Source organism: Zootoca vivipara, chromosome 7 (assembly GCF_965207765.1).
Source record: "Zootoca vivipara chromosome 7, rZooViv2.hap1.1, whole genome shotgun sequence".
Classification (NCBI taxonomy): Eukaryota; Metazoa; Chordata; class Lepidosauria; order Squamata; family Lacertidae; genus Zootoca; species Zootoca vivipara.
In genome coordinates, this window is record NC_142590.1 from 60,507,418 (window position 1) to 60,529,655 (window position 22,238).

Below are 22,238 nucleotides of genomic sequence, written 5' to 3' on the forward strand. Positions count from 1 at the left end.
TAATGTTTGAGTTTTTTGTGTTTTGTTGGAAGCCATCCAGAGTGGCTGAGGCAACCCAGTCAGATGGGCGGCATATAAATAATAAAATTGCTGTTGTTGTTATATCCTTTAGCTTGGTCGGTGTACAATGAAAATAATGAAGGCAAGCTTTTCATACGCTTTGTACCAAGTGCATGAAAGTATGTCAGATTTTTACATTTGACTGTGCAACTACTCTGATGTGTAATATTATTTTGTAGTTTGAGTCAATGGACATTTGAATACTGAGTGAGTAGATTCTTTCCTCGAGTAAAGCTCATCCATCAAGGGTATTCCAGACACTTCTCCTTGGTCATTGATTCTGCCAAAGCTGAGTCTTTCCTTCTGACATCGAGGAATTAAAAGGAATTTGGAGGAAGTTTATAAACATGCCACAGACAGTTTATGAAAAGATGTTTTGAAATGTGATTAAAGATTATTTTATGAAGTGTCCTGATTGCATTTCTCATGCATGCTCATAATTCCGGCAAGGAACTAGGCCAATAGAAGACAGAGGGGAATGAGTCCGAGGAGAGGGAGATTGGAGGCAACGGCACAAAGGCCAGAGAATGTGACAGCTTTCTAAGTCATAGCCTGGCCTTCCCAATCCTTTACTGTACCTGCCAGTCTCGCAATCTAGTCCAGTAGGACCCAAAGTTATAAACTATTGTTATAAGAATTTTGAGGTCATATCTATATATATATAATAATTGTTCATAAAACATGTACATGAATGTACAGGCACATGTCTGAAGCAGCACAGGAAGACAGGCCTTTCTGACACCATTTTGACTCTCTCTCTGACCAGGTGTTCCTCTGCAAGGAAGAAGTGGGGTGGGGGGAACCTTCTCATTGTCTCAGGAATTAAAGTGATAATCCCTGGCATCCTGATACCTGACTGCCAGACAAAAGGGTGTGATTAACTTGGCTGGGAAACAGGGAAATGTAAATATCTCTCAATTTTGTTGATTAGGTTTTGGGGGGCAGGGGGCAGGGTCCAGACTGCTCAGATTACTGCCACCAGACCTCCCCTTTCATGATGTACCTATGATGAATCTAGGGAGGGGGGTCTTGGGCTACACCCCTTCTGTGACATATGGATGATGCTTCTGGGGGGGTGGGCTGAAACCAATTTCAAATTTCTTTTTAAGGGCAAGACATCTTTGTTTGGGGTTCCTTCCTTGTTCTCCTGTGTGAGAGGAAGGACCCTGTTGCAACAGTTAAAATAAAAGTGCCTTGCTTCGTACGTCCTGGTTTGGTCTCTGTTATTTGGTGGGCAGGAGACGCTTAAATTCGTCTGCTTGCCTGGATCCTTGAGCTCTCCCTGGGTCAAGATCCATTTCTCTGGGTTCATAGGAACCAGCTTAAATTTTACAACAATTTGGCGACCACTTCGGGGACCCAGTTTTGCCTTGAGCTCCGGGTTCACTGAGGAAGGGGAGCCCAGCGCGCCCTTGCCTCTTTTGCAGGGGGGTAAACCAACCTCAGGACCCGAGGCACTTGGTAGTAATTGAGAGTCCAAGCGGGACCCCCAGGACGAAGCAACGTTTAAAGGGACAAGGCTGTTTTTTTTTCAGGAACCAGTTGGAAGCTGGAGACAACGGGATTCGACTGAAAGGATCGGTCGTGAGTATTAAAAGGGGACACCTTGGGTGAGCTAAGAACCACAGCAACTAAAAATCTATTTCTCCACTTGGACTATCCTTTTCTACTCTCCTCTTTGGACCTTAGTTGCAGCAAGGCTGCCAGGCACAGTTACAAGGTAGAACTGAGGTCCAGGGCAACAGTCTTTACGTTAAACGCAGAGCTCAGAAAGACTGTCCCAGCTCCCTTCTGCCAAACTGAGCAGAAGTCTGAGCAAACTGTCGCTTTTCTACCAATCTGGGAATCTGGCTATCCCAGCTCTGTTTCCTATTCCTCTGCTCTTAATCTTCGGGTGAAGACGCCCCCCTGCCATGGCGACCTTTGTTAGGTATGACCCATGACCAGAGATTGCAAGTGCGCCCGTTCCTTTCCTACTACTCTGTATCTCTGTATTCCTCAGTTCCGACCTGACATTGCGTAGGCAAGCGTTCAGTAGGATATGAGTCTAGTGTGTAAGAGGCAGGGAAGTTGCTGTGGAACCCTCAGGCAATTGATGACCAGTGGGAGGGTTCCAATAGGGTTTTAGCTGCACCAGGCCGCCTAGTAGTTAGTGCACGCGAACGGCAGGCAGGAACACCACTAGGACGTGGGGGTGAGTCATAGACTCGGGAAGTTAAGAGTGTCCAGGAACAGGGTCGGGGACCCGAACTGCAGTATAAAAAGGCTTAAGTAAAATGGGTGCAACCCACTCTAAGGAATTCCTTTCCCAGACTCCCAACCGAGGCAAAGCACAACTGAGGCTTGGCTCCGGTAAGGACTTTGAGGATGAAAGTCCACTCCAATTCGTTCTCTTAAATTGGCACGAAATCCCCGGGGCGGACAAGCTTGAAGGGAACCAATTGCAAAAACTTTGTAAGAAAAAAACACTGGGTCCGCTTTACTATGGACCACCCAGATGAGGGGAAATGGCTACCAGGAGGTTCCTTTAACATACAGTGAATCTCCGCTTTAAAATTAACCCTGGTGAACTCTGAATGAGAAAAGTTTTGTGAGGAATCCTACAAAGTATGTTATGGTATAAAATTATATATGTTTGCATGTTACATGTTGTCTGTGTTGTCTGTGAAGTGTATGTGCGTCTGATCCTTGTGTCTGCTATAGTTCATTGTTCCCCTTAAAGTAAATGAGAGATATAATCCAGGTTTAGGAAATTAGGGGTTTGTGTAAAATTTGGCCATGACACCCACAGACTGCCTTTTTTAAAGCATGCATAGTTTAAAATAATATAATAATAAGGCAAGCTTGCTTAAATAATCTTATGTAAGGGCTTGATCAACCCAAAAACAATGGCAAATATTTAAAAGAGTGGAGGTAGTGTGTAAAGGTTTGTTTTAAAGAGGCTGTAGAAGGCCATTTTTTCCTCTCCAAAAGTAAAAAGAGGGGGCAGGATGAAGGAAAATAAGAGTAGTAAGTTTGAAAATGCTTGCTCAATGCTTTGAAAATATTTTGAAACTTGAAAATGTTCACTTCATGAGGTGTGCAAATGTTGTTATTGAGAGAGGCTACAAAGGGGAGTCTTTCTCCAAGTGACTAGAGGAATATTGACTAAAGGAAAATTGAACAGCTATTCCTATAAAGGTGGTTTGTTTGTCAAAAGTAGAGCTTCCATAGCCAGGAATTGTCTATCTGAGTCTAGTTTTAACTTTGATTGTGTTGGACAGAAGGGTTATTGTCGGGCTCCTGATATCAGTCTCTTAAGGAAAAAAACTCATCTGCTAAAGGGTTCTGTATAAAGTTGGTATTTTCATTCAAATCTTGTGAATCCTGTATCTTAGAGGGTTAGACTAAATGACCTCAGGGTCCCTTCTAACCCCCATTTTAGAGCTATGTGAAAGGCAATGTGTCTGATGTGGTGATGGGTTGAAATTCAGCCCAGCTCTGCTTTCTGGCAAGGAAAGATTATTGGTTTTCAGAGTTGGAACAAGAGTGTAATTGTTGTTTTTGTGGAGTGATTATATAAGTTTTTATCACTTTCTCTATTAAGGGTTAAAGTTTAAGCACATATGAAAGTCTTGAACATTTCCCAATCTTTCTCTAGAGAGTAAAAGTGGGGTGTATGTGCATACCTACCCCTTTCTGTACAGAAAGGGGGAGCGGGAAGGGAAAAGGGAGATTGTAACCTTGAAAATGTTTGTTTGTGAACTCATAATATTTAAGGTCTGTGTCACAAGGGAGCCATGTGCTCTGTATGTAATGTTTCACCATGTGACTATGGAATATGGTGTTCCTTCTAGGGAAATGTTATTAAAAGTAGAGGATCCATAGCCAGCAAATGTCTATCTGAGTCACTTTAACCTTGATTCAAATGGACAGAATGGTTTTAGTAAGGAAGTAAATTCCCTCTTAAACTGTTTATCCAATCTTAAGGTTTGCTAAAGGCTTCTATATAACGTTGGTACTTTTAATCTTCCCCTTCCTTATTTTTCCCTTAGTACACACATGTGCTTCCGTGATAGGGCATAGCCTGTGTTTCCTTCCCAGTCAGGCGTCTGTACTCAAATGTATGTGTATCCTAAGGGCAGTGATAGTGTTGAGATCCCCATATTTCAGAAGGGGTGGACTAGATTACTCAAGATCCCTTCCAACCCTTTCCAAACTTGCAAAAAGGAGGGAGAGAAAATGTGTTTGTAAGCACTGAAAAGTGAGTTTCTGTGTAAAATCTAACCCTATTTTAAAATCTACTCTTTCCCCTTCCCTTCCTTTATTCAGATGGTAATTTTGTCAAGAGGTGCAGCACTTTAAAAAATGGTACAATAGACTGCCGAATCATGAACTCTGTACATGCACAGAGGCTATGTCAGCTTGAAGAGGAAAATAGAGGAGAAAAATGAGGTTTTAACTAAGGGGCGAAAAGGTTATAATCTGCTGATGAAATATTATTCAAATTTCTTAATGTAAAGCTTTGAACCACTGAGGGAAAACAACCTCATGTGTGTTACTGGTCCATCAAGGTTAAGTGGTTGCCAAGTTCCAAAAATCTTAACATGCCAGATTCTTTCCACAGGTATAAATAGCAGAGTACTACTATAAGTCTGTCTCTTGAGTAGTTTATAAATTAATTAAGAGGTTCAAGGTTATGCTTTGCACATGAAACTTAAATTTAAATTTCCTTATGTAAAAATAAATAGATAAAGAACCATTGAGAACCATCAACTGTTTAGAAGCTGCCAATTCCAGTTCAACATGCAAAACTCTGTACATTTTAGGAACATTTCCTGACTGATTTTCACATGAAATAATTTTCCCTTTCCAGCAGAATACTGAGATTCAGGGTGTGGAGAAATTCTTTCAGAACCTTAATGCAAAATTATCTCCCAATGGGGGGGGGGGGGACGCCACCTAAACAAGCCCCTCCACACTTGGAAATTCATAGAAAATTGCTGTCTACCAGTTGACAGACTATGCAAACAAAAGGCTCCATTTCTTTCCTAGCAGGTACTCAGGATGGATACTTATCTCCCATTTGCATTTCACCCCGAAGCATTACCCTATGTTAATATAACCCTCCCTTTTCTAATGTAGCAATGATTGAGTGTTTTGCCAATTCTTTTCTTCCACAGCAAAAAAAAAAAAAAAAAAAAAAGTGAGGAGTGAGGAGATACAAACAGTAATTTCATTTCTCTTTGGCGCTTCTCTTTAGCTTATAAATAATCTGCTTCCATTTATTATATCAGTTTTTCCATTATGTCTATGAAATTATTCTAACAATAACCAGGTAAAAATTGTTGTGTGAGTGGTAATCTAAATTTTATTTTGTTTTATTTTTGTATCTTTTTTTTTTTGGTATTTCTACTTTTTCTTTCTGTACATACAAATGTAGCATCTAAGTCATTCTTTCCTGTAAATAATAATAATAATAATCCCTTTCAAACAAGATACATGAACCTCAAAGAGAATTCAGAACCACATAAGGAAAATGTTAATAACTTATCGATTGTGTCCTAATTAACAAAATTTTTGTCCTTTGTTTCCTCCACAGCCAAACTAGGTGAAGTAAATTAAACTGACTGAGTAGACAATAACAGCAGTAATTAAATAACTATGATCTTATATTATTTGCAGCTCCCCAAGAAGAAATTTCTAGAATATTCTCCCCTTTCTTGACTATTTATCACTATTATTTTTTAACTAATTATATCTTCAGGCCCCAACCCCCTGCAGGCCTATTTTCAAAAGGATGTTTTACAGGAAACCAAATTGACATTTTATCTCTTTGATCACAACCTAAGAAGGAGGACCTAGAAAGCTATAACGTTTCAGCAAGGTTTAGAAGTGCTGTTATAGAAGTACTGTTAACTTCCTCCCAGTGACTCGAAGGCAGACAAGAAAACCCCCTTGTTGGAGATACATGCAAAAGCAGCAAGAATTATCTCAAGTTCACCTGATTGCCTCAAGATATACAAATGGCGTATAATTAATAATTTGAAGGTTTTGTGCATTATGTGTTATATAGGAATACTGAAATGTGTCAAATGACTTTGGGACAAAGGGGGAAAGTGAATTGCAAGGACATTCTCTCTCCTTGACCTCAAGACTCTGTGCCCTAGGATTTAAAAGCAGCCGGAATTGTCTCAAGATCATGATGGCCTCAAGACATACAACTGATATATAATTATTAGGTCTTATGTTGCGTGATATTCGACAGAAACATTGAACTATGTCTGACAGTATGTTATTTCCACAAGGAGGGGGAGGTGAACCAATTTTGTGTTTAATTGTTGGGTTTTTTTTAAAAAAAAAAATGTATAGTGTCCCAATGTTTTTTTTTTTTGTATTATTGCCATGCATTGTATGCCTTTTAAAGGATCAGGATATTGCATAGTTCAGTATTTAGATTAGATCAACTTATGACCACATTTTCTTGTCCCACCTGGCACTCTGCAGTGTGCCAACCTTCTCTACACATTTTTTAAATTTGTTTTTACTCATTTTACCAAGAATAAGCTCCAAGATCCATGAAACACCAGATAAATGAAGGTATTTATGTCTTGATTTAACAGGAATGATCCCTTTTAGAGTTAAATTTGACTAATTTGGACATGTTTTATGGGGCTGTATAAATTTTAATTTGGCTTCAGTTCTAATTGGGCAAGTGTATCCAAGGTGCAAGTAGCTTTCTTCCTTTAAGAGCAACTGGGCAACTCCCTACAGTGCAAGGCCAGAGCCTATAATAAAGGCCCATAGAAAGCCCAAGGCAAAGGCATCTCTCTCATGACATGTCCAAACCTGTGGCAGCTATGGTGAGTGCCAGGCGACATGGTCAATATGAAAGCCCTAAGGGGATTCACCAGGGATTGTTGCTGTTGTGCCACGTTGGAGGTGTGCAACCAGAGGAGAGCTAGCTTTTGACACCTGAGAACACACAAAAGGGTAAACAAGCAAACTGCACTTTCCAGTCAATATTGGTGGACCATCCTGTTAAGTGTAATACATAGACCATTTTTGAGAAATGCTTCTCCCAAAGTACTAAAACAACACATCTGGTTATTCTTTTGTGGGGCAACAATTTTTAAGAAAAATTATAGCCCCAAATGGGGAATTGTTATAAGAATTTTGAGGTCATATCTATATATATATAATAATTGTTCATAAAACATGTACATGAATGTACAGGCACATGTCTGAAGCAGCACAGGAAGACAGGCCTTTCTGACACCATTTTGACTCTCTCTCTGACCAGGTGTTCCTCTGCAAGGAAGAAGTGGGGTGGGGGGAACCTTCTCATTGTCTCAGGAATTAAAGTGATAATCCCTGGCATCCTGATACCTGACTGCCAGACAAAAGGGTGTGATTAACTTGGCTGGGAAACAGGGAAATGTAAATATCTCTCAATTTTGTTGATTAGGTTTTGGGGGGCAGGGGGCAGGGTCCAGACTGCTCAGATTACTGCCACCAGACCTCCCCTTTCATGATGTACCTATGATGAATCTAGGGAGGGGGGTCTTGGGCTACACCCCTTCTGTGACATATGGATGATGCTTCTGGGGGGGTGGGCTGAAACCAATTTCAAATTTCTTTTTAAGGGCAAGACATCTTTGTTTGGGGTTCCTTCCTTGTTCTCCTGTGTGAGAGGAAGGACCCTGTTGCAACAGTTAAAATAAAAGTGCCTTGCTTCGTACGTCCTGGTTTGGTCTCTGTTATTTGGTGGGCAGGAGACGCTTAAATTCGTCTGCTTGCCTGGATCCTTGAGCTCTCCCTGGGTCAAGATCCATTTCTCTGGGTTCATAGGAACCAGCTTAAATTTTACAACACTATCTTGCACAATTCAGAAGCCTTCCATCAAAACAAGGGATTAGCAGGGATCTCATCTGAAAATCGCATAATCAAATGCTACATTATTTGTATTGATGAACATTTATATATAAAGGTGAAAATATTACAATGTGTGGGGCTGCCAGTTGGCCTGGTTCAGGAGCCCCAGCTAATGCAGAATGCAGTGGCTAGGTTGCTGTTGGAAACAGATAGCTGACAGCATGTGACACCTCTGTTAAAACATCTGTATTGGCTGCCCATATGCTACCAGGCCAAACTCAATGTAATATACAAGCCCTAAACTACTTCGGTCTAGGATATCTTAAGGACTGCCTGAACCCTTATATCGTAGTTCCATCACTGAGATCATCTGGAGGAATGCTATTCATTGTTCTCCATATTACAGAGTTGGGGCTATTGTGCTGAGGGGGTGGGGAGAGAGAGAGAAAATATTTCCAACTTCTAAGGCTTTTTAAGCCATCTTTTGGGCTTGCTCTTGGGCTGGAGTATTATTTAAAGGGAGCTGATATTATTGATATTAATTTTTTGTATCTTCATTTTAGATATTACTAAGATTCAAGCTGACATTGTTTGATTCGGTTGTGTATTTTTAATGTTTAATTTATTGTTGATGACTTTCATTATGCTTGCAATTATGAATTTTTTCATGTTGTAAGCTGCTCTGAGCATGGTTTTAACTATAGAAAGGCAACATTCAAATAAAATGATGTATATGTGTATGTACTTTTAAAAAGTGACCTACATTAAACCTACTTCTTAGCTGATAGCAACATCCCATCTAGACTCACAGCTTAATAGTTTAGGAAGCCTTGTTTTAATCTATTCTTCCACATAACACCCCTATCAGGAATACTATTATCTACGTTTTACAAATGGGGAACATCTTTTACAGATGGTAAGACCTGAAGTGATTTATAGCTCAATCCACAAACTTCAATAGGACTGAAGCAGCTTATTTCAATTTAAGTAGTTTGTGGATTGGGCTGTTAATTGATAGCTCTAATCCCTTTGAAGGCTGCTTTAGTAGTAAAGTTTTGGTGCTGTAAATGTTTTTTTGCTCAGGAGGAACCAACAATTTGAATAGCACTTTATCACTTAAAAGTCCCCCCTGAGCTGAAACTGCTGTTTCGGCATATGATTCGGAGAGTTCATATCCATGGGCCTTTCCATTTTGAATCACTGAATTGGCTCATAGCTGCAATGCCACATGCTGAGGTGATCATGCGACTACCAACAGAACAAGCAAGACTCAACATAAGGAGGGACGTCTATGTGCTTTTTACAACCATTCAGAAAACGGCTCTCAGCCCAGCATATTAAAACTGATATGTGTTCAGTTACTTGCAAGACATCATCATGTGGCATCTAGAGCTGGGAATGCTACACAGACGGGTTTGAAATCCTGGCTACCATGCATGCACAGGCCGACATGTGTGTACTGGTTTGGAAGACCAGGGTCCAAATCTCCATTCAATGGACCCGTTTCCATCTCTCAGCCCAGCCTAATTCACAGGATTACTGTGAGGATAAAATGGGGAGGGAGAGATGTGTATACAACAGCCTTGATCTTTCAAGCGGAAAGGTGGGGTATAAATGCAATAGTATTTTTTTTTAAGGTTATAAAAGGGATCCTGAAGAAGTATCAAGATCATAGGAGGGTGTCTTGCATTCAGACATCTGGCAGTTCTGATAAGGGTCAAATGATTCAGTTCTAGTTCAGCCAGCGTATGAATGAATATGAATTTTTCTGTCTCCCTCTTTCCAGAAGTGGGAAATATTGCTGTTAGGAGTACCCTCCCTATTCTTCTCACAGATCTACGATTCCCAGAGTTCCCTTGGAAAATACAAGACGATTCCTTTTTTATTTGACTTGCCAAAGAATGTAGCCCTGTTCAACCATCTCAGCTATGGAAATTCCCTCTCTTTCTCTCCCTTGAGATGCTAGGCTTTTATTAAGGACAGGTTTTAAAAAATGTGTTTGCTGTGCAGCCCTGGCCCATTGGGATTGGGACTCTTAACAAAATATCAAACTAGAGGAAGGTTTCAAAGGCCAGATACTGTATAAAGATGTTTAGCAGCAACAACTGCATGAGTGAAAATTGTAGTGAAAGCATCATGTGTCTGCCATTTAGCCCCTCCTGGTCTAACAGCTCCCGGTACAGGAGTTAAGGTCTACAGTCCCCCCCCCTTTTAAACATATTTTTATTAAAGATTTCTTGGTTTACAAAAGTACGTGCAACGTCTCTTTTTTCAAGTTACATTTTCTGCAGATCAGTTTCATTTGTTGAGACATTAGTGTTACATTAGGAAGAAAAGGGTGAAAGAGGTGGGGGGCATGGTGAGTGGGGTTGGGGTTGGGAGGCAATGCTTCTATTCTACTTAGTGTATGTGTGAGGTTTTGTGTCAGCATTGCTTGTGCAGGTTCTCTTTACTATTTGCTTGCATTCCTTTGGTGGTGAGAGAGGTTGGGGTTGGCCTAGGGTGTGTTTGTTGTTTGTGATTGGCTGTGGTGAACTTTGTTTTCATGTGTGAATAGGGTGGGTGGGTGTTTTTGAATCAGGTTAGCCAGATTGATTCGTATGCTGTTGGCGGATTCTTGTCGTTGTCTTGTTGGGCTCTCTTTTTTGATCTGCATCTAGTTCGTCATTTCTAAGTTTTTTGATACAATCGAAACCCTTTGAATGATTGGAATGGAGGAGAGCGGTATTAGCCAATCACCTTTCTACTTACTCCCAGTGTCAGGCCATTGTTACTTAGGTGGCTGGGAGCTGGAGGAGCTCATCCTTGTGCAGTTGACCGAGTTCAAAGGACTGCAAGGATTCGAAGCTTTTTTGAGCTAGGGATATTAGGCAGAGATCTGTTATGCACTTGTTGGAAATGTGTTGGCATTTATTTAGAGAGAACTCAACATGACCTCCAGTCGGTCCTAAGATTGCTGCTGAGCAGGAGGTAGAGCAGGAGAGGCAATGTGGTGTCAAGATCTCTGCCATTTGCACCATGCCAACCTCATTGCCATTTTGCAACTTCGACTCTTGCTGTTGTTCACTTCATGTTATCCCATTCTTCCCTCTGTGAAGTCAGGGAAGCATAAATGGTTCTCTCCTGCCCCTCCCCTTTTTACCATTAGTAACACAGTTTTAGGACATCCTCCCCTCCAAGTGCTTTGGTCATTTTCTGGTACCACTGAAGACTTTCCTCCTTCTCCAGGTCTTCTGAATGGGCTGTTTTGTGCCTGAGAGATACATGGCTGGGTACTGAACAGATGTACAGTATTTTAAAGTTATTGACTGGCTGAAAAAGAAATTCTGCAGTAATGCTTAATAGAGGCAGGATTACAATAAGGTGAAGGCATCCTACAGTTGTAAATAATCCTGATACTTGTCATCCCAAAACTTGGGACCACAATTTCCCCTCTGGAATCCTGTTCAGAACAAAATGCTGTAGTGTTGACAAAGGGACTGGATTCAGCTAACTGGTCCCACTAGTGGAAGGCCTGCACAAGGCCTTCAGCTAGCACAACAGGGCTTCCTCCTTTCTCTACTCCATGTTTCCCCCCCCCAAAAAAACTGGCTCAGGACGGTCAGGAGGACCCCCAGAACAGTGTGCAAAGGGAGGGAGGGGGAATGCTTGCAGTGATGGAGCCATCTCCTTAGTATTATGCTGAATTCCTCCCACAGTGTTGTCCCATGGCATTCTGGGGGAATTAAGAATAACAGACAAAGGGGAAAGAGGTGGGAGAAATACTGGTGAGCTTCATGCCCCCATTCTGATTAAAAACCACATCACCCCCTCAAAATAACTGAACAGCCCCTTCCTTTCGCAAGCTTTGAATGGGACCATGAGTGCTAGTTCCAGTATAAGATGGGTCGAAGCTGGTACCAAGCTAGCATTGCCTCCTTCATGCCAGAGCATTTCTCCTCCCCAAATTCAGATTGACCCTGTCAAAAATCTGGCTCAACACTAATAATATTACTGCTGGAGTTTGTTTTTTGCAGTGACCATAAAATCATCGGAGAGTATATCGGCTATGGAAATTGCACTAGGCCAGTGACATCTTTCACTTTCTTCTTTGAACAGCTGGCATCCAATACTGTCTTGCAAGTGCTTCTGAAACTCCTCTCAGGGAAGGAATGGAGGGGGTGGAGGAGTTGATGCTGCTGAGAAAACTGTCTATAATCTCCTTGGATCCCAGCCACCATCTCTTCCTTATCACAATGTCCCTCCCCTTATTAAAGGAAGCATAGAAAATTCAAACCCTGTTATCTCTGCCACAATCTCCACATCAACCACCCCTTCCTCAGTTCCTAACCATCTTCATATTTCTACCCCAAACAGTAACAGTCTCAGGGACCTCATCTGCCAAAACTTTAGGAAAGCAGCCAGGAAACTAGATGATCCTTTGATGTGCCTCACAAGTGGTTGAAGCTTTTGAAGCCGGTACAGGAGCACTAGCTTGAGAAAACGAAGTCCTCCTTCACTGCATACAGTGGCAGTTCAAAGTTGCTATTGGCCACACAAAAGTTCCTCACGTGGGGCTACAAATTACCCAATCCAGTCACACAATTCATGCAGGAGATTCTATGGCAACTTTGTGCACAGCTAGGTGAGGGCATTTCAACAGGTGTGCCTCGAGTTGCTTCTAAGGATGTTGCTCCATCCCTCTTCTCTCAACAGGCAACAGGAAAATATAGCACATATTTGTTCCCAGACTGCTATCTGATGTGTATATATGTGGAGGAACTTGGCGAATGTATTTATATCCATTACCAACTAATGAAATGTAACTGGCTGACAACAGGCTAGAGCTCTGCCAAAATCAAACATGAGGCCTGCAGATGTCCTTGGGAACAGAAAGCAAAGCCCCCTTTGGAGGGGTTAGCACAGCACAAAAGGTTAGCTTTAAATTTGGTACAGATGCTAAACTTGCCATTTGAAATCCATTTCGTTAGTGGATGGGGGTCCTTTTGGAGAGAAAAGCATAAATTCAGTTTCAAAATCCAGACGCTTAGCATTTTCTGCTGCCTCAAATTATGTGACTCAGGTTGTTTCGATACGTTGCAATTTGTCTGCTACCCGAGGGCATGAGGGGGAAAGGAAAACAACAGTTGACTTTGACACAAGGAGAGGACAGGCTCCCACATCTATTATTAGTTGAACTAACACCACTTTCTACTTGAAGGTTAAAACTGGGATCACAGTAAAGAGAAAACGGTGCTAATTTCTTCACTGGGGAGATGGGCAAGTTAACCATTGTCAGTAGTGACCCGTCAGAAGTCTAATGCCTGGGGCAGAAGGAAGTAGGTTCTCAGAAAATAAAGCAAAGTGGGTGGGGGGGGGACTCAGAACAGCAACTGGAGAGGAGAATAGGGTCACAGACATTTAAAGCATGCAGCTTCTCCCCAAAGAATCCTGGGAACTGTAGTGTGTTAAGGGTGCTGGGAAGTGTAGCTCTGTGACGGGAAAACTATCATCAAGCAGATGGTTTCATCAACAGAAGGATCTGCCCATAGACCAGGCATCCCCAAACTGTGGCCCTCCAGATGTTTCGGCCTACAACTCCCATGATCCCTAGCTAAGAGGACCAGTGGTCAGGGATGATGGGAATTGTAGTCCAAAACATCTGGAGGGCCGAAGTTTGGGGATGCCTGCCATAGGCTGTCCCCACAAGCAACCATGCAGCTCATGGGGACAGATGGCATGCATTCAGGCCAAACTCAGCAGGTCCAGTGGGGTGACATTCATATACACAGTCCCACCAAGAAGACCAAAATTTTAATAAGGAATGGGGAAAATTTGTAACTTATCTTAAAGACCATTGTGAACAGTTAAAACTGTTAGTAGGATTGGAATATCACTTGCAGTTTAAGGTTGAATTCTGGACATAATGGAAGAGGTAAGGATTTGGAGTATTATATAAAAGATGCGGGAGGAAATGATTAATAACAGGACCCACAAAGGGGAGGATGGAAGTCCAGAAGATTCCTGGGAATCTTGTTTTTATGATTTATGTTTGATATATCTCTGTAAATTTTTAATTTGAAAAACCAAATAAATAATTTTGTAAAACAAAAACTACAGTTCCCAAGATTCTTTGGTGAAGCCATGTGTTCTAAATGCTTGTGTAATGTACTTTAAATGTATGGTGTTAATGTGGCCAATGTTACTCAAGTGGCAAGAAAGATTCACATTGCTACCTTCTTCACATTTGGGGAAGGGTTCAGGGTAGATGTGTAGTCAAGAATAATTTACATATTGGATTTTCTCTTTTCAGTACTCCCAATTATCAGTGCTGCTAGTTCAGGCATTTTAGGCAGCAGGGGGAAACAAGATGCAAAAATACTGACTTTAACAAGTTGATACTTAAGATTGTTGTATTATTGCTAGAAGTTTAAAGATAGTGGCTGAATTCAAGCTACTCAATGGGTTAATGGAAAGCTAATATTTGACCCAGGGATTCCCAAATCATGCTTTTAACCTGAGAAAATGTGTGACCACTGGAGAAAATATGTGGCCATGCATTTCCTTTACAATTACTATTTATTAATATTTTGACATGAAAATATAAATCACTAGCTGCCTTGTATCTGATGGTGCTCAGAATTCTAAGAAACCAGAAAATCAGTGCTTAAAATCAGTGCAGTTTTAAAAGGTTCAATCTGCCATCTTGATTCAAAATGGCATTCAGATGCATTGAAACATATATGGAAATCTGCTCCTTCATCACCAAAAGCATCAAGCAAAATTTGGTTTCAATATCTTAAGAGGGATCTAAATGCATGGCAAACAAACAGCTTTCCACAGTACCGTACATAAAAAGAATGCATGATCTTTCTGTTTCTCATTATGATTAAGCTACCAGGATTTTAATTACAGGTAGGTAGCTGTGTTGGTCTGGCATAGACGAAACAATATATATATATATATATATATATTTCTTCCAGTAGCACCTTAGAGACCAACTAAGTGTGTCATTGTTTTGAGCTTTCAAAGTGTGCATGCACACAAAAGGTCATACCAATGACAAAGTTAGCTGGTCTCTAAGGTGCTACTGGAAGAAAAGGATTTTAATTGTCCCCCAAACTGGGTATCTGGCTACCATTTTCCTCTTGTGTGGTGAGAACACAACCCCCCTGAACTGAGAAGTGAAGGAGTTATAAAGACTCCAGGACAGCAAGCAGGAAAGGTTGACACACTTAAATAAAAAAATAGAAAAGTTTGTTTGTAGCATCAAAATGACAACATAGTGAACATGAATATGCTATCTACATGGCACACTTTCAACGCAGAAGTACTTCCAGAGTTTTATGCAACAACAGAAAAACTTTGTGTGGCTTGGACCTTCCTCAATACCCTCCTCTGCCTAGTGGTTAATGAAGTCCTGAAGAAAGACTGCGTGAATTGCTGCCGTCTGTAATGATTTTGAAGCCAACTCGTCTTCAACCTCGGGTGTTTCAGAATCTCAAAAATGTCAACAACCGATGAATGCAGCCAACGAGGCTCATTCTACAGAAAATTGTTGCCTCATTCTCCACCCAGTTCTTCATGTAATTTCCTTATGAGGACAAGAGACAAGAAGCACATAACTGGATGTGGAGTGAAGCTAACACAAGCCACCAAAAAGTTGAAGGAAACACCCACCAGCAACAACAGCAATTGTTGTTATTAACAGGATAATCCTATACATGTTTTACTCAGGTGTAAGCCCCAATGAGTAAAATGGGACTTCTTTCCAGGATTGTGTGCATCAGGTTGCAGCCTACGATTTGTTCAGTTAATTCCATAATGCTCTGGATTAAAATAATAATAAATGATTTAAAAACAATTAAATGCAAAGCAATGAAAGCCTTTCTGTGTAAAATGTTTCCTACCCAGGGGTCTGTCTGTCTTCCTCCACAAAGAATTTTCTGCTGCCTGTCCCTCTTTGGATTAGCTGGGGAATGAGTATAGTTCAGTGGCAGGAAATGTGCTTGCATGCTGAAAATCCCAGGTTCAGTGCTCAGCATATTCAGAATGGCTGGGAAGACCCCTGTCTGAGGCTCACCCCTTGTCTGGGGAACTCATCAAGTCTCCCAAGCCCTACTTCACCCGCTTTATGCAATTGCCTCCCAATTACAGCCCCCAATACCCCACTGATTTTGGCAGTGGAAGCAAAATAGCTTTTAAAAATGAAGTAGATGATGAGCAGGAAGAGGATCTGCATGTATGAGCGCTCTCTCTCTCTCGCTCTCTCTCTCTCTCTCTGTGTGTGTGTGTGTGTGTGTGTGTGTCCTGGAGGATTAGTCAACTCCTCTAGTGTAGACAGAAAAAAGTATTATGTATTAAGCTTGGATCCTTGAACAAGTAGGACTAGTAGGATCCTAGAATACAACAACTGATTGCCTTGCAGGAGAAGACCAATCAGGCTCCAGGAAGAAGTTAATCGGTCTATTAGGCTGGTAGAATCGTAGAATGCAACAACTGATTGGCCTGCAAGAAAAGACCAATCAGGCTCCAGGAGGGAAGCAGAATCAGCCAATCAGACGGGACTCATTGTGTAAATAATGTATTTAAAAGCCTGAGGTTTGGGGGGGCCTTTCATTCACTGTTTTACAAGCTGCAATAAAGAGCATGAAGTCACTACAGGACTCCGAGTATATTTCAATAAGTATGAAGCACCTCCACCCTCCATTAAAAAGGGATGGGGCTGTAGGTGAACATAGGGGGGAGCTTTAAGGGTAGGCAAGGGGGTGGGTGAGGTTTAAAGGCAGGCCTCACTTATAGAGTCCAGTATTGTCTAAGACTATATACACATTATACCTTTAAAGCACATTCTTTCCCTCAAAGAATTCTGGGCACAGTAGTTTTCTTAAAGGGTTACTGGGAATAGTAACTCTGTGAGGGGTAAACTACAGCCCCCATAATTCTTTGAGGGAGAGAATGTGCTCTGAATGTGTTTTAAAGGTATAGTGCATACACAGCCTTAAGAAAAATAATCTGAACTGCATGCAGAAAACTTCATCAAGACATTTAAATCAGGCTCCAAAGTACCTGTGGGAATGTTAACCAGCAAGAGCTTTTAACATCCTTTCTTCATATCTGAGCAGGGCCAGGGCATTTTGAAGAAAAACAGAAAATCAGGGCAGGGAAAGAACTTGAATGCTGAGGAGACTGGACTCCTTGAGGTCAGGGTTAGAGGGAAAAGTTTGAAGTCAATCTTCCTTTCTTACAGCCCTTGTAACATTCTTGGCGTGTTTTGTGTCTTCTTTGGAAATGAGTATCAGATGGGATTGGAAGAAGCGTACGTCGTATTGGCTTGCCATTTGTCAACGTCTTTCTGATGAAACAAACAACAGGCAGGGATTAAGGCAAGGAGATTTATTTCTTCTGACGGGCTCGATGTGCTCCTCTATTCTTCTTCATTATTCTTGACACATCTCCTGTCATCCTCTGAACTTCTGGAAGGGTTGGCTGAACACTGATGTCAAAGCAGGGGAAAGGAAGGAGTGGCGCTGCTTTCAGATGTTTGAATGAACAATAACACCGACAAGGAATCTGGAAATGGACAGAGATGAAGCCGAGTGTCAGGCTGAGGCTATTTTTGGATTATCTCATCAACCACATATTAATTTTCTCCCCTCTGAAATGACATTTGGAAATATTTATTTTATTATCCTAATGAGGCCTCAAAGTACATGAACAGTTTTGCTGAGATGGATGGCCAACATACTCAGCTGAGTATCACACTCACGGAGGAGTCCACATTCCATCTATCCATTATACCAATATTTACAGAAGGGATGGAGAACCTGTGGCCCTTCAGTTGCTGTAGGACCCCCAACTCCCATCAGGCCCTGCCAGAATGGGAAATACATACATAATATGTGCAGGAACCTTGATAGCATATACTGCATACTACATAAACACCTTGATACCCTCATCCTATATGACTTGATGTGCAGGGATATGAGTGAAATCCTCAAATATATGAGCTGTGTAATGTCCAAAACATCTCTGGCTTTTCTATTTTTAACATTTTACTCTTGGTCTAAACAAAAAAAAAAAAGGTCTTTGTCCCTGTTTGTGTGATTTCTGTGTGGTTTCTTCACTGTGCCCCTGTTCACAACACCCCTCTTAACACTCAGGAAGTTTCATGTCTTGGCCTAGCTTAAGAAAATGAGATATTGTAATTAAAATTCAAACTCAAGGTCTTCTTGATTCTGTTTCTTGTGTAAACATCACATTATAGCATGTCTTTTGGGCTATGGTTCCATTAATCTCCTGGTCATTTGATATCCCCTGACTGATAGAAACTAATTTGGACTGTTTTGCAATTTAGAATTAACCCTTTCCCACATAATGAATTGCCTGGGATGTGTGATCGGAACTGATGGTCCTATAAGCAGGAGTTCCTTTTCTCCCTCTGTGGCTCAACCAATATCTATCTGTTCATTAAAAGGAATCTGATCCTCTTCTTGGCTGTGGGATCAGTGAGGGTCGCGGGGAGGAGAGTTGGGAAATGATTTCCTTGTCGTCTGCTGTCACATCAGATCCTTCTTGTTCAAAGGGTCCCATTTCTATTTTGAATTTCCAGTAGTATAACCATTTCTACAGACTCACACCATGTTTTGCTGAACACACAGTTTACTGCACTAATAGTGATGACAACCAGGAGAGCAGATGCTTGGAGATCATTTAGGAAATAAACGGAAGTCTCCAGTGTGGTGAAGAAGCTCTGTTTTCTTCTGTGGAGGTTGATCCATTAGGATGAGTGAAGCACCACCACACCAACCTCAGTTTGCTCTCAGTCTTCTTGCATACAACCAATCTAGAGGGTGGCACTGCTTGCTTCCTCCTTCTCTTCAGTCTCAGAATCATCCTTCTGGAACTCAGCAGAAAGGAGGGTGGGAACTTTGCCTGACATTGGCTATGGCTACACCTCCTGTCGGTCTCTTTGCTTTCGGCCCTACCACTCCCAATGGGCATCAACCACTACTGGTTTTCTCATCATCATGAAGACCCAGAGCATGTGAGACTAGTGTCTACCATGGACTAGGAATATCCCCTCATATGCCCAGTTTTTCAGGAACAGCAACAAGATAGATATCGCTAGTATGGCAAAAATGAAACTCAGCTACAATTTAACACAGGCATCCCCAAACTTCGGCCCTCCAGATGTTTTGGACTACAATTCCCATCTTCCCCGACCACTGGTCCTGTTAGCTAGGGATCATGGGAGTTGTAGGCCAAAACATCTGGAGGGCCGCAGTTTGGGGATGCCTGATTTAACAGAATGCCCTACAGATGTGGTTGGACTGTCCAACAATATTTGGAGAGCAGCAGCTTTGGGAAGGCCGATTTAGGGATTTGAGGACACAGACATCTTGAGAAACTTCAGCAGTCCTCCCTCCACCATGCACTTAAAGAATCCTTTTTACTTCCTCAGATGTTTTCCTAGAGTGGGAACCTCCAAATGCTGTGAGATCTCTAACAAGCATAGAGGCAGGTTTATCACAGAGAAATGAAGCACCATAAAGCAGCCTTACCCAATCTGGTGCCAACTAAATGATCTGGGCTACAACTCCCACCAGCCAGACATCTGGAGGGCACCGAGTTGGGAAAGGCTGCCACAGAACTCCCAAAGCAGTGAGTTTCTTTGCTCCTGTGATTTCTCTGCGGTAGAGGCCTTGTACAGGAAGGCAAACAGTCTTATCATCTTTAGGGTGGCAGGTGATTTTCCATACTTACCCCGTGCCTTTTAGCCATTGTCCTAGAACAGGCAAGCACTATGTTTGTTTTTGTAATCCCTTACCCTTTTTTCCAAATAGCAAATTTAGCAATGGTGAAAGGTGCTGGATTGACAGGCTGTGGAAGCGGAAGGGTCTCTAGGCCCAACCACAGTTTACATTCATGAAAGACACACAGGATAACAAGAGACAGTGTTTAAAGTTGTCCATAGACACTTCAGTCTTGCTTATATTTCTCTAGGAGCTCCATCACCTCCAGTGTGATGGATGTTCTCTATAAAGCTGTGCCTTCAAATATTTTCCTATGTGTTGCAAGAAGCCTCTTTAATTTATAGCTTTTCATTTTAACGCCCACCCCCTGTGATGTCTGAGCCCATGGTTCACAGCAAAATGTAGCGGTAGCATTAGTCTGGTAAATATCAGTCTGCGTATTATACAGAGAACCATGTTGTTCAAATGTTGGTGGCAGTTATCGGATGGTAAACTGGTTATTTTAAGCATCCTTTTTTTATGGTGACTCAATCTAAATCATTTTTCTTCCCTACAAGCATTAGCCACCAAAAGGGCAAAAAAAAGTTTTATATATTATCACCATGTGACTGGATAGATTGCATGAATAGTCCCTACTCACATTGGTGTTTGTGTACAGAAATCCCAGTTCTAATTAGGAACCCTATGTGCAGTGACGGAGGGCATGTGAACTTGCATCTTCACCCTCTGTTATAAATAACCTGTGCAACAACACAATTTATGAACTGGTCCAATGCATAGGAAGTTGGTCAAGGCTTAAGTTAGACATCAATACAAGGGCCTTCCCTGCTCCCTATAAGTAAGCAGGAGATCTAGAATTTTGCACCAGTTATGGTTTGTTAAGCATTCTGGAAATTGTACCTCTGTGAGGGATACACTACAGTTCCCAGGATTCTTTGGGGCAAGTCAGGTGCTTTAAATGTATGGTGCATACATAGCAAAATAAATGGCTGGCCAGCAGCTACAAATATCAGTCAGATGAAATGCTATGCTTAGAAAAGAGGCACAGACAAAATGTAAGGAGGTGGTGCTAAGGAGGCATGGCTAATAAGAGGATGGAAGTGGCTAGAAAGTCAACCATACCTACACAAGGTTTTCCTTTACCTACAGACACCACAGTGTCTGCAATCATAACCATATTTTCATATGTACAGTGTAGTGTTCTAAATGAATGTGTGCTACTGGGCATTTGATTTTCTGGCAGGAGGGAGTATTGTTTGGAATAATTTACAGCATGACTACATTACGACTCCAGAGTTGTCACTGTGCCTAGTTTGACTCTATACTCTTCTCCTTTCCAAACCGTTTCATACTTTTTATTTTCACGCAGTGGCAGCATCCATACACCACAGTAAATTAAAGTTAATGGTTTACCACACTCAAGCCAATAGCATCCGCTTCACACCTCCTGGCTACCTCCGGGGAGAAACAAATTATGATCCCTGGCTTAGCATAAGGTCTGAAATAGGGATCATGGTTTGTTTCGCTCAAACTAACCATGACTGAGAATTCAAAAACAAACCTTGGCTTATTATTATAGTTTGCTTGGAGTAAAACAAGCCACAATCCCTGTTCTAAACAATAAAACCCTGACAAAGCATTATTTGGTTGGATAACTGCCTCACAACTTTTGGAGAAGTGAGAATTCTGAAGGATGACCTGCTTTTCAATCACATATTGTGAAGTGCAAATTTGGTAGGATCACATTAAAAGGCAAACCAAACCAAACTTATTCCGCACCCCTAAACACATGTTGCTGCCTGACTCTGTAGAATCACCCTTGCAGCCTTTCCTGTGTGCAAAAGTCTTGAGTGTGCTGCCCACACCCTGATAACTGACTTAATTCATTTTTCCACTGCGTTTGTTCTTCTCAAAGCACCTGTGGAGTGAAAGAGCAATACCCACAGAAGCTGACAAGAAAGTTAAGGGGAGGTGAGTTTGGAGCCAAGGGTGTGTGCTAGGGCAGTGTTCAAACCAGGAATTTATTGGGTGGGTATATCAAAGAAGCAAAGCAGCTGGTGGGAGATGATTTGGAGACATGACAACAAGCAATGGTAACAAGAGAGCCTGCGTTGCTGCACTTCCAGAGGACATTTAACATGTCCACATTATGAGAAGTGACTGTAAAAAACCATTGGGGTTGTTTGCCTCCAGTGGTAATAACAAAGCCACACAGAGGCGAGAGAAAACATGTCACTTAAATGTTCTGGAGATGCTTCTAGGATGGTAACTACACCAACAGCACAAGCACCAACCCCAAAAGCTTCAGGAAGTGAGGAGAGATCTGGCACAACTGTGACTGGTTTGGTGCTTCCATCCACTTTGTTATCCATGCAGATCCCACTAGCTTGTCTGGCCAGCAGTGATTAGAACAGAATATAGAAAGGTGCCTTACAGAGAGTCAGAACATCTAGCTAAGCTGCTTGTAGTGGCTCTCCAGAGTTACAGTGGGCCCCTTTCTCTGCCCTGTTAGGGTTCAGCACAGCTGCAATGTATGTGATGTTGTTGCGCATGTGATGCTGATGCATGTCTGCGTGCCTCATTTTCAGG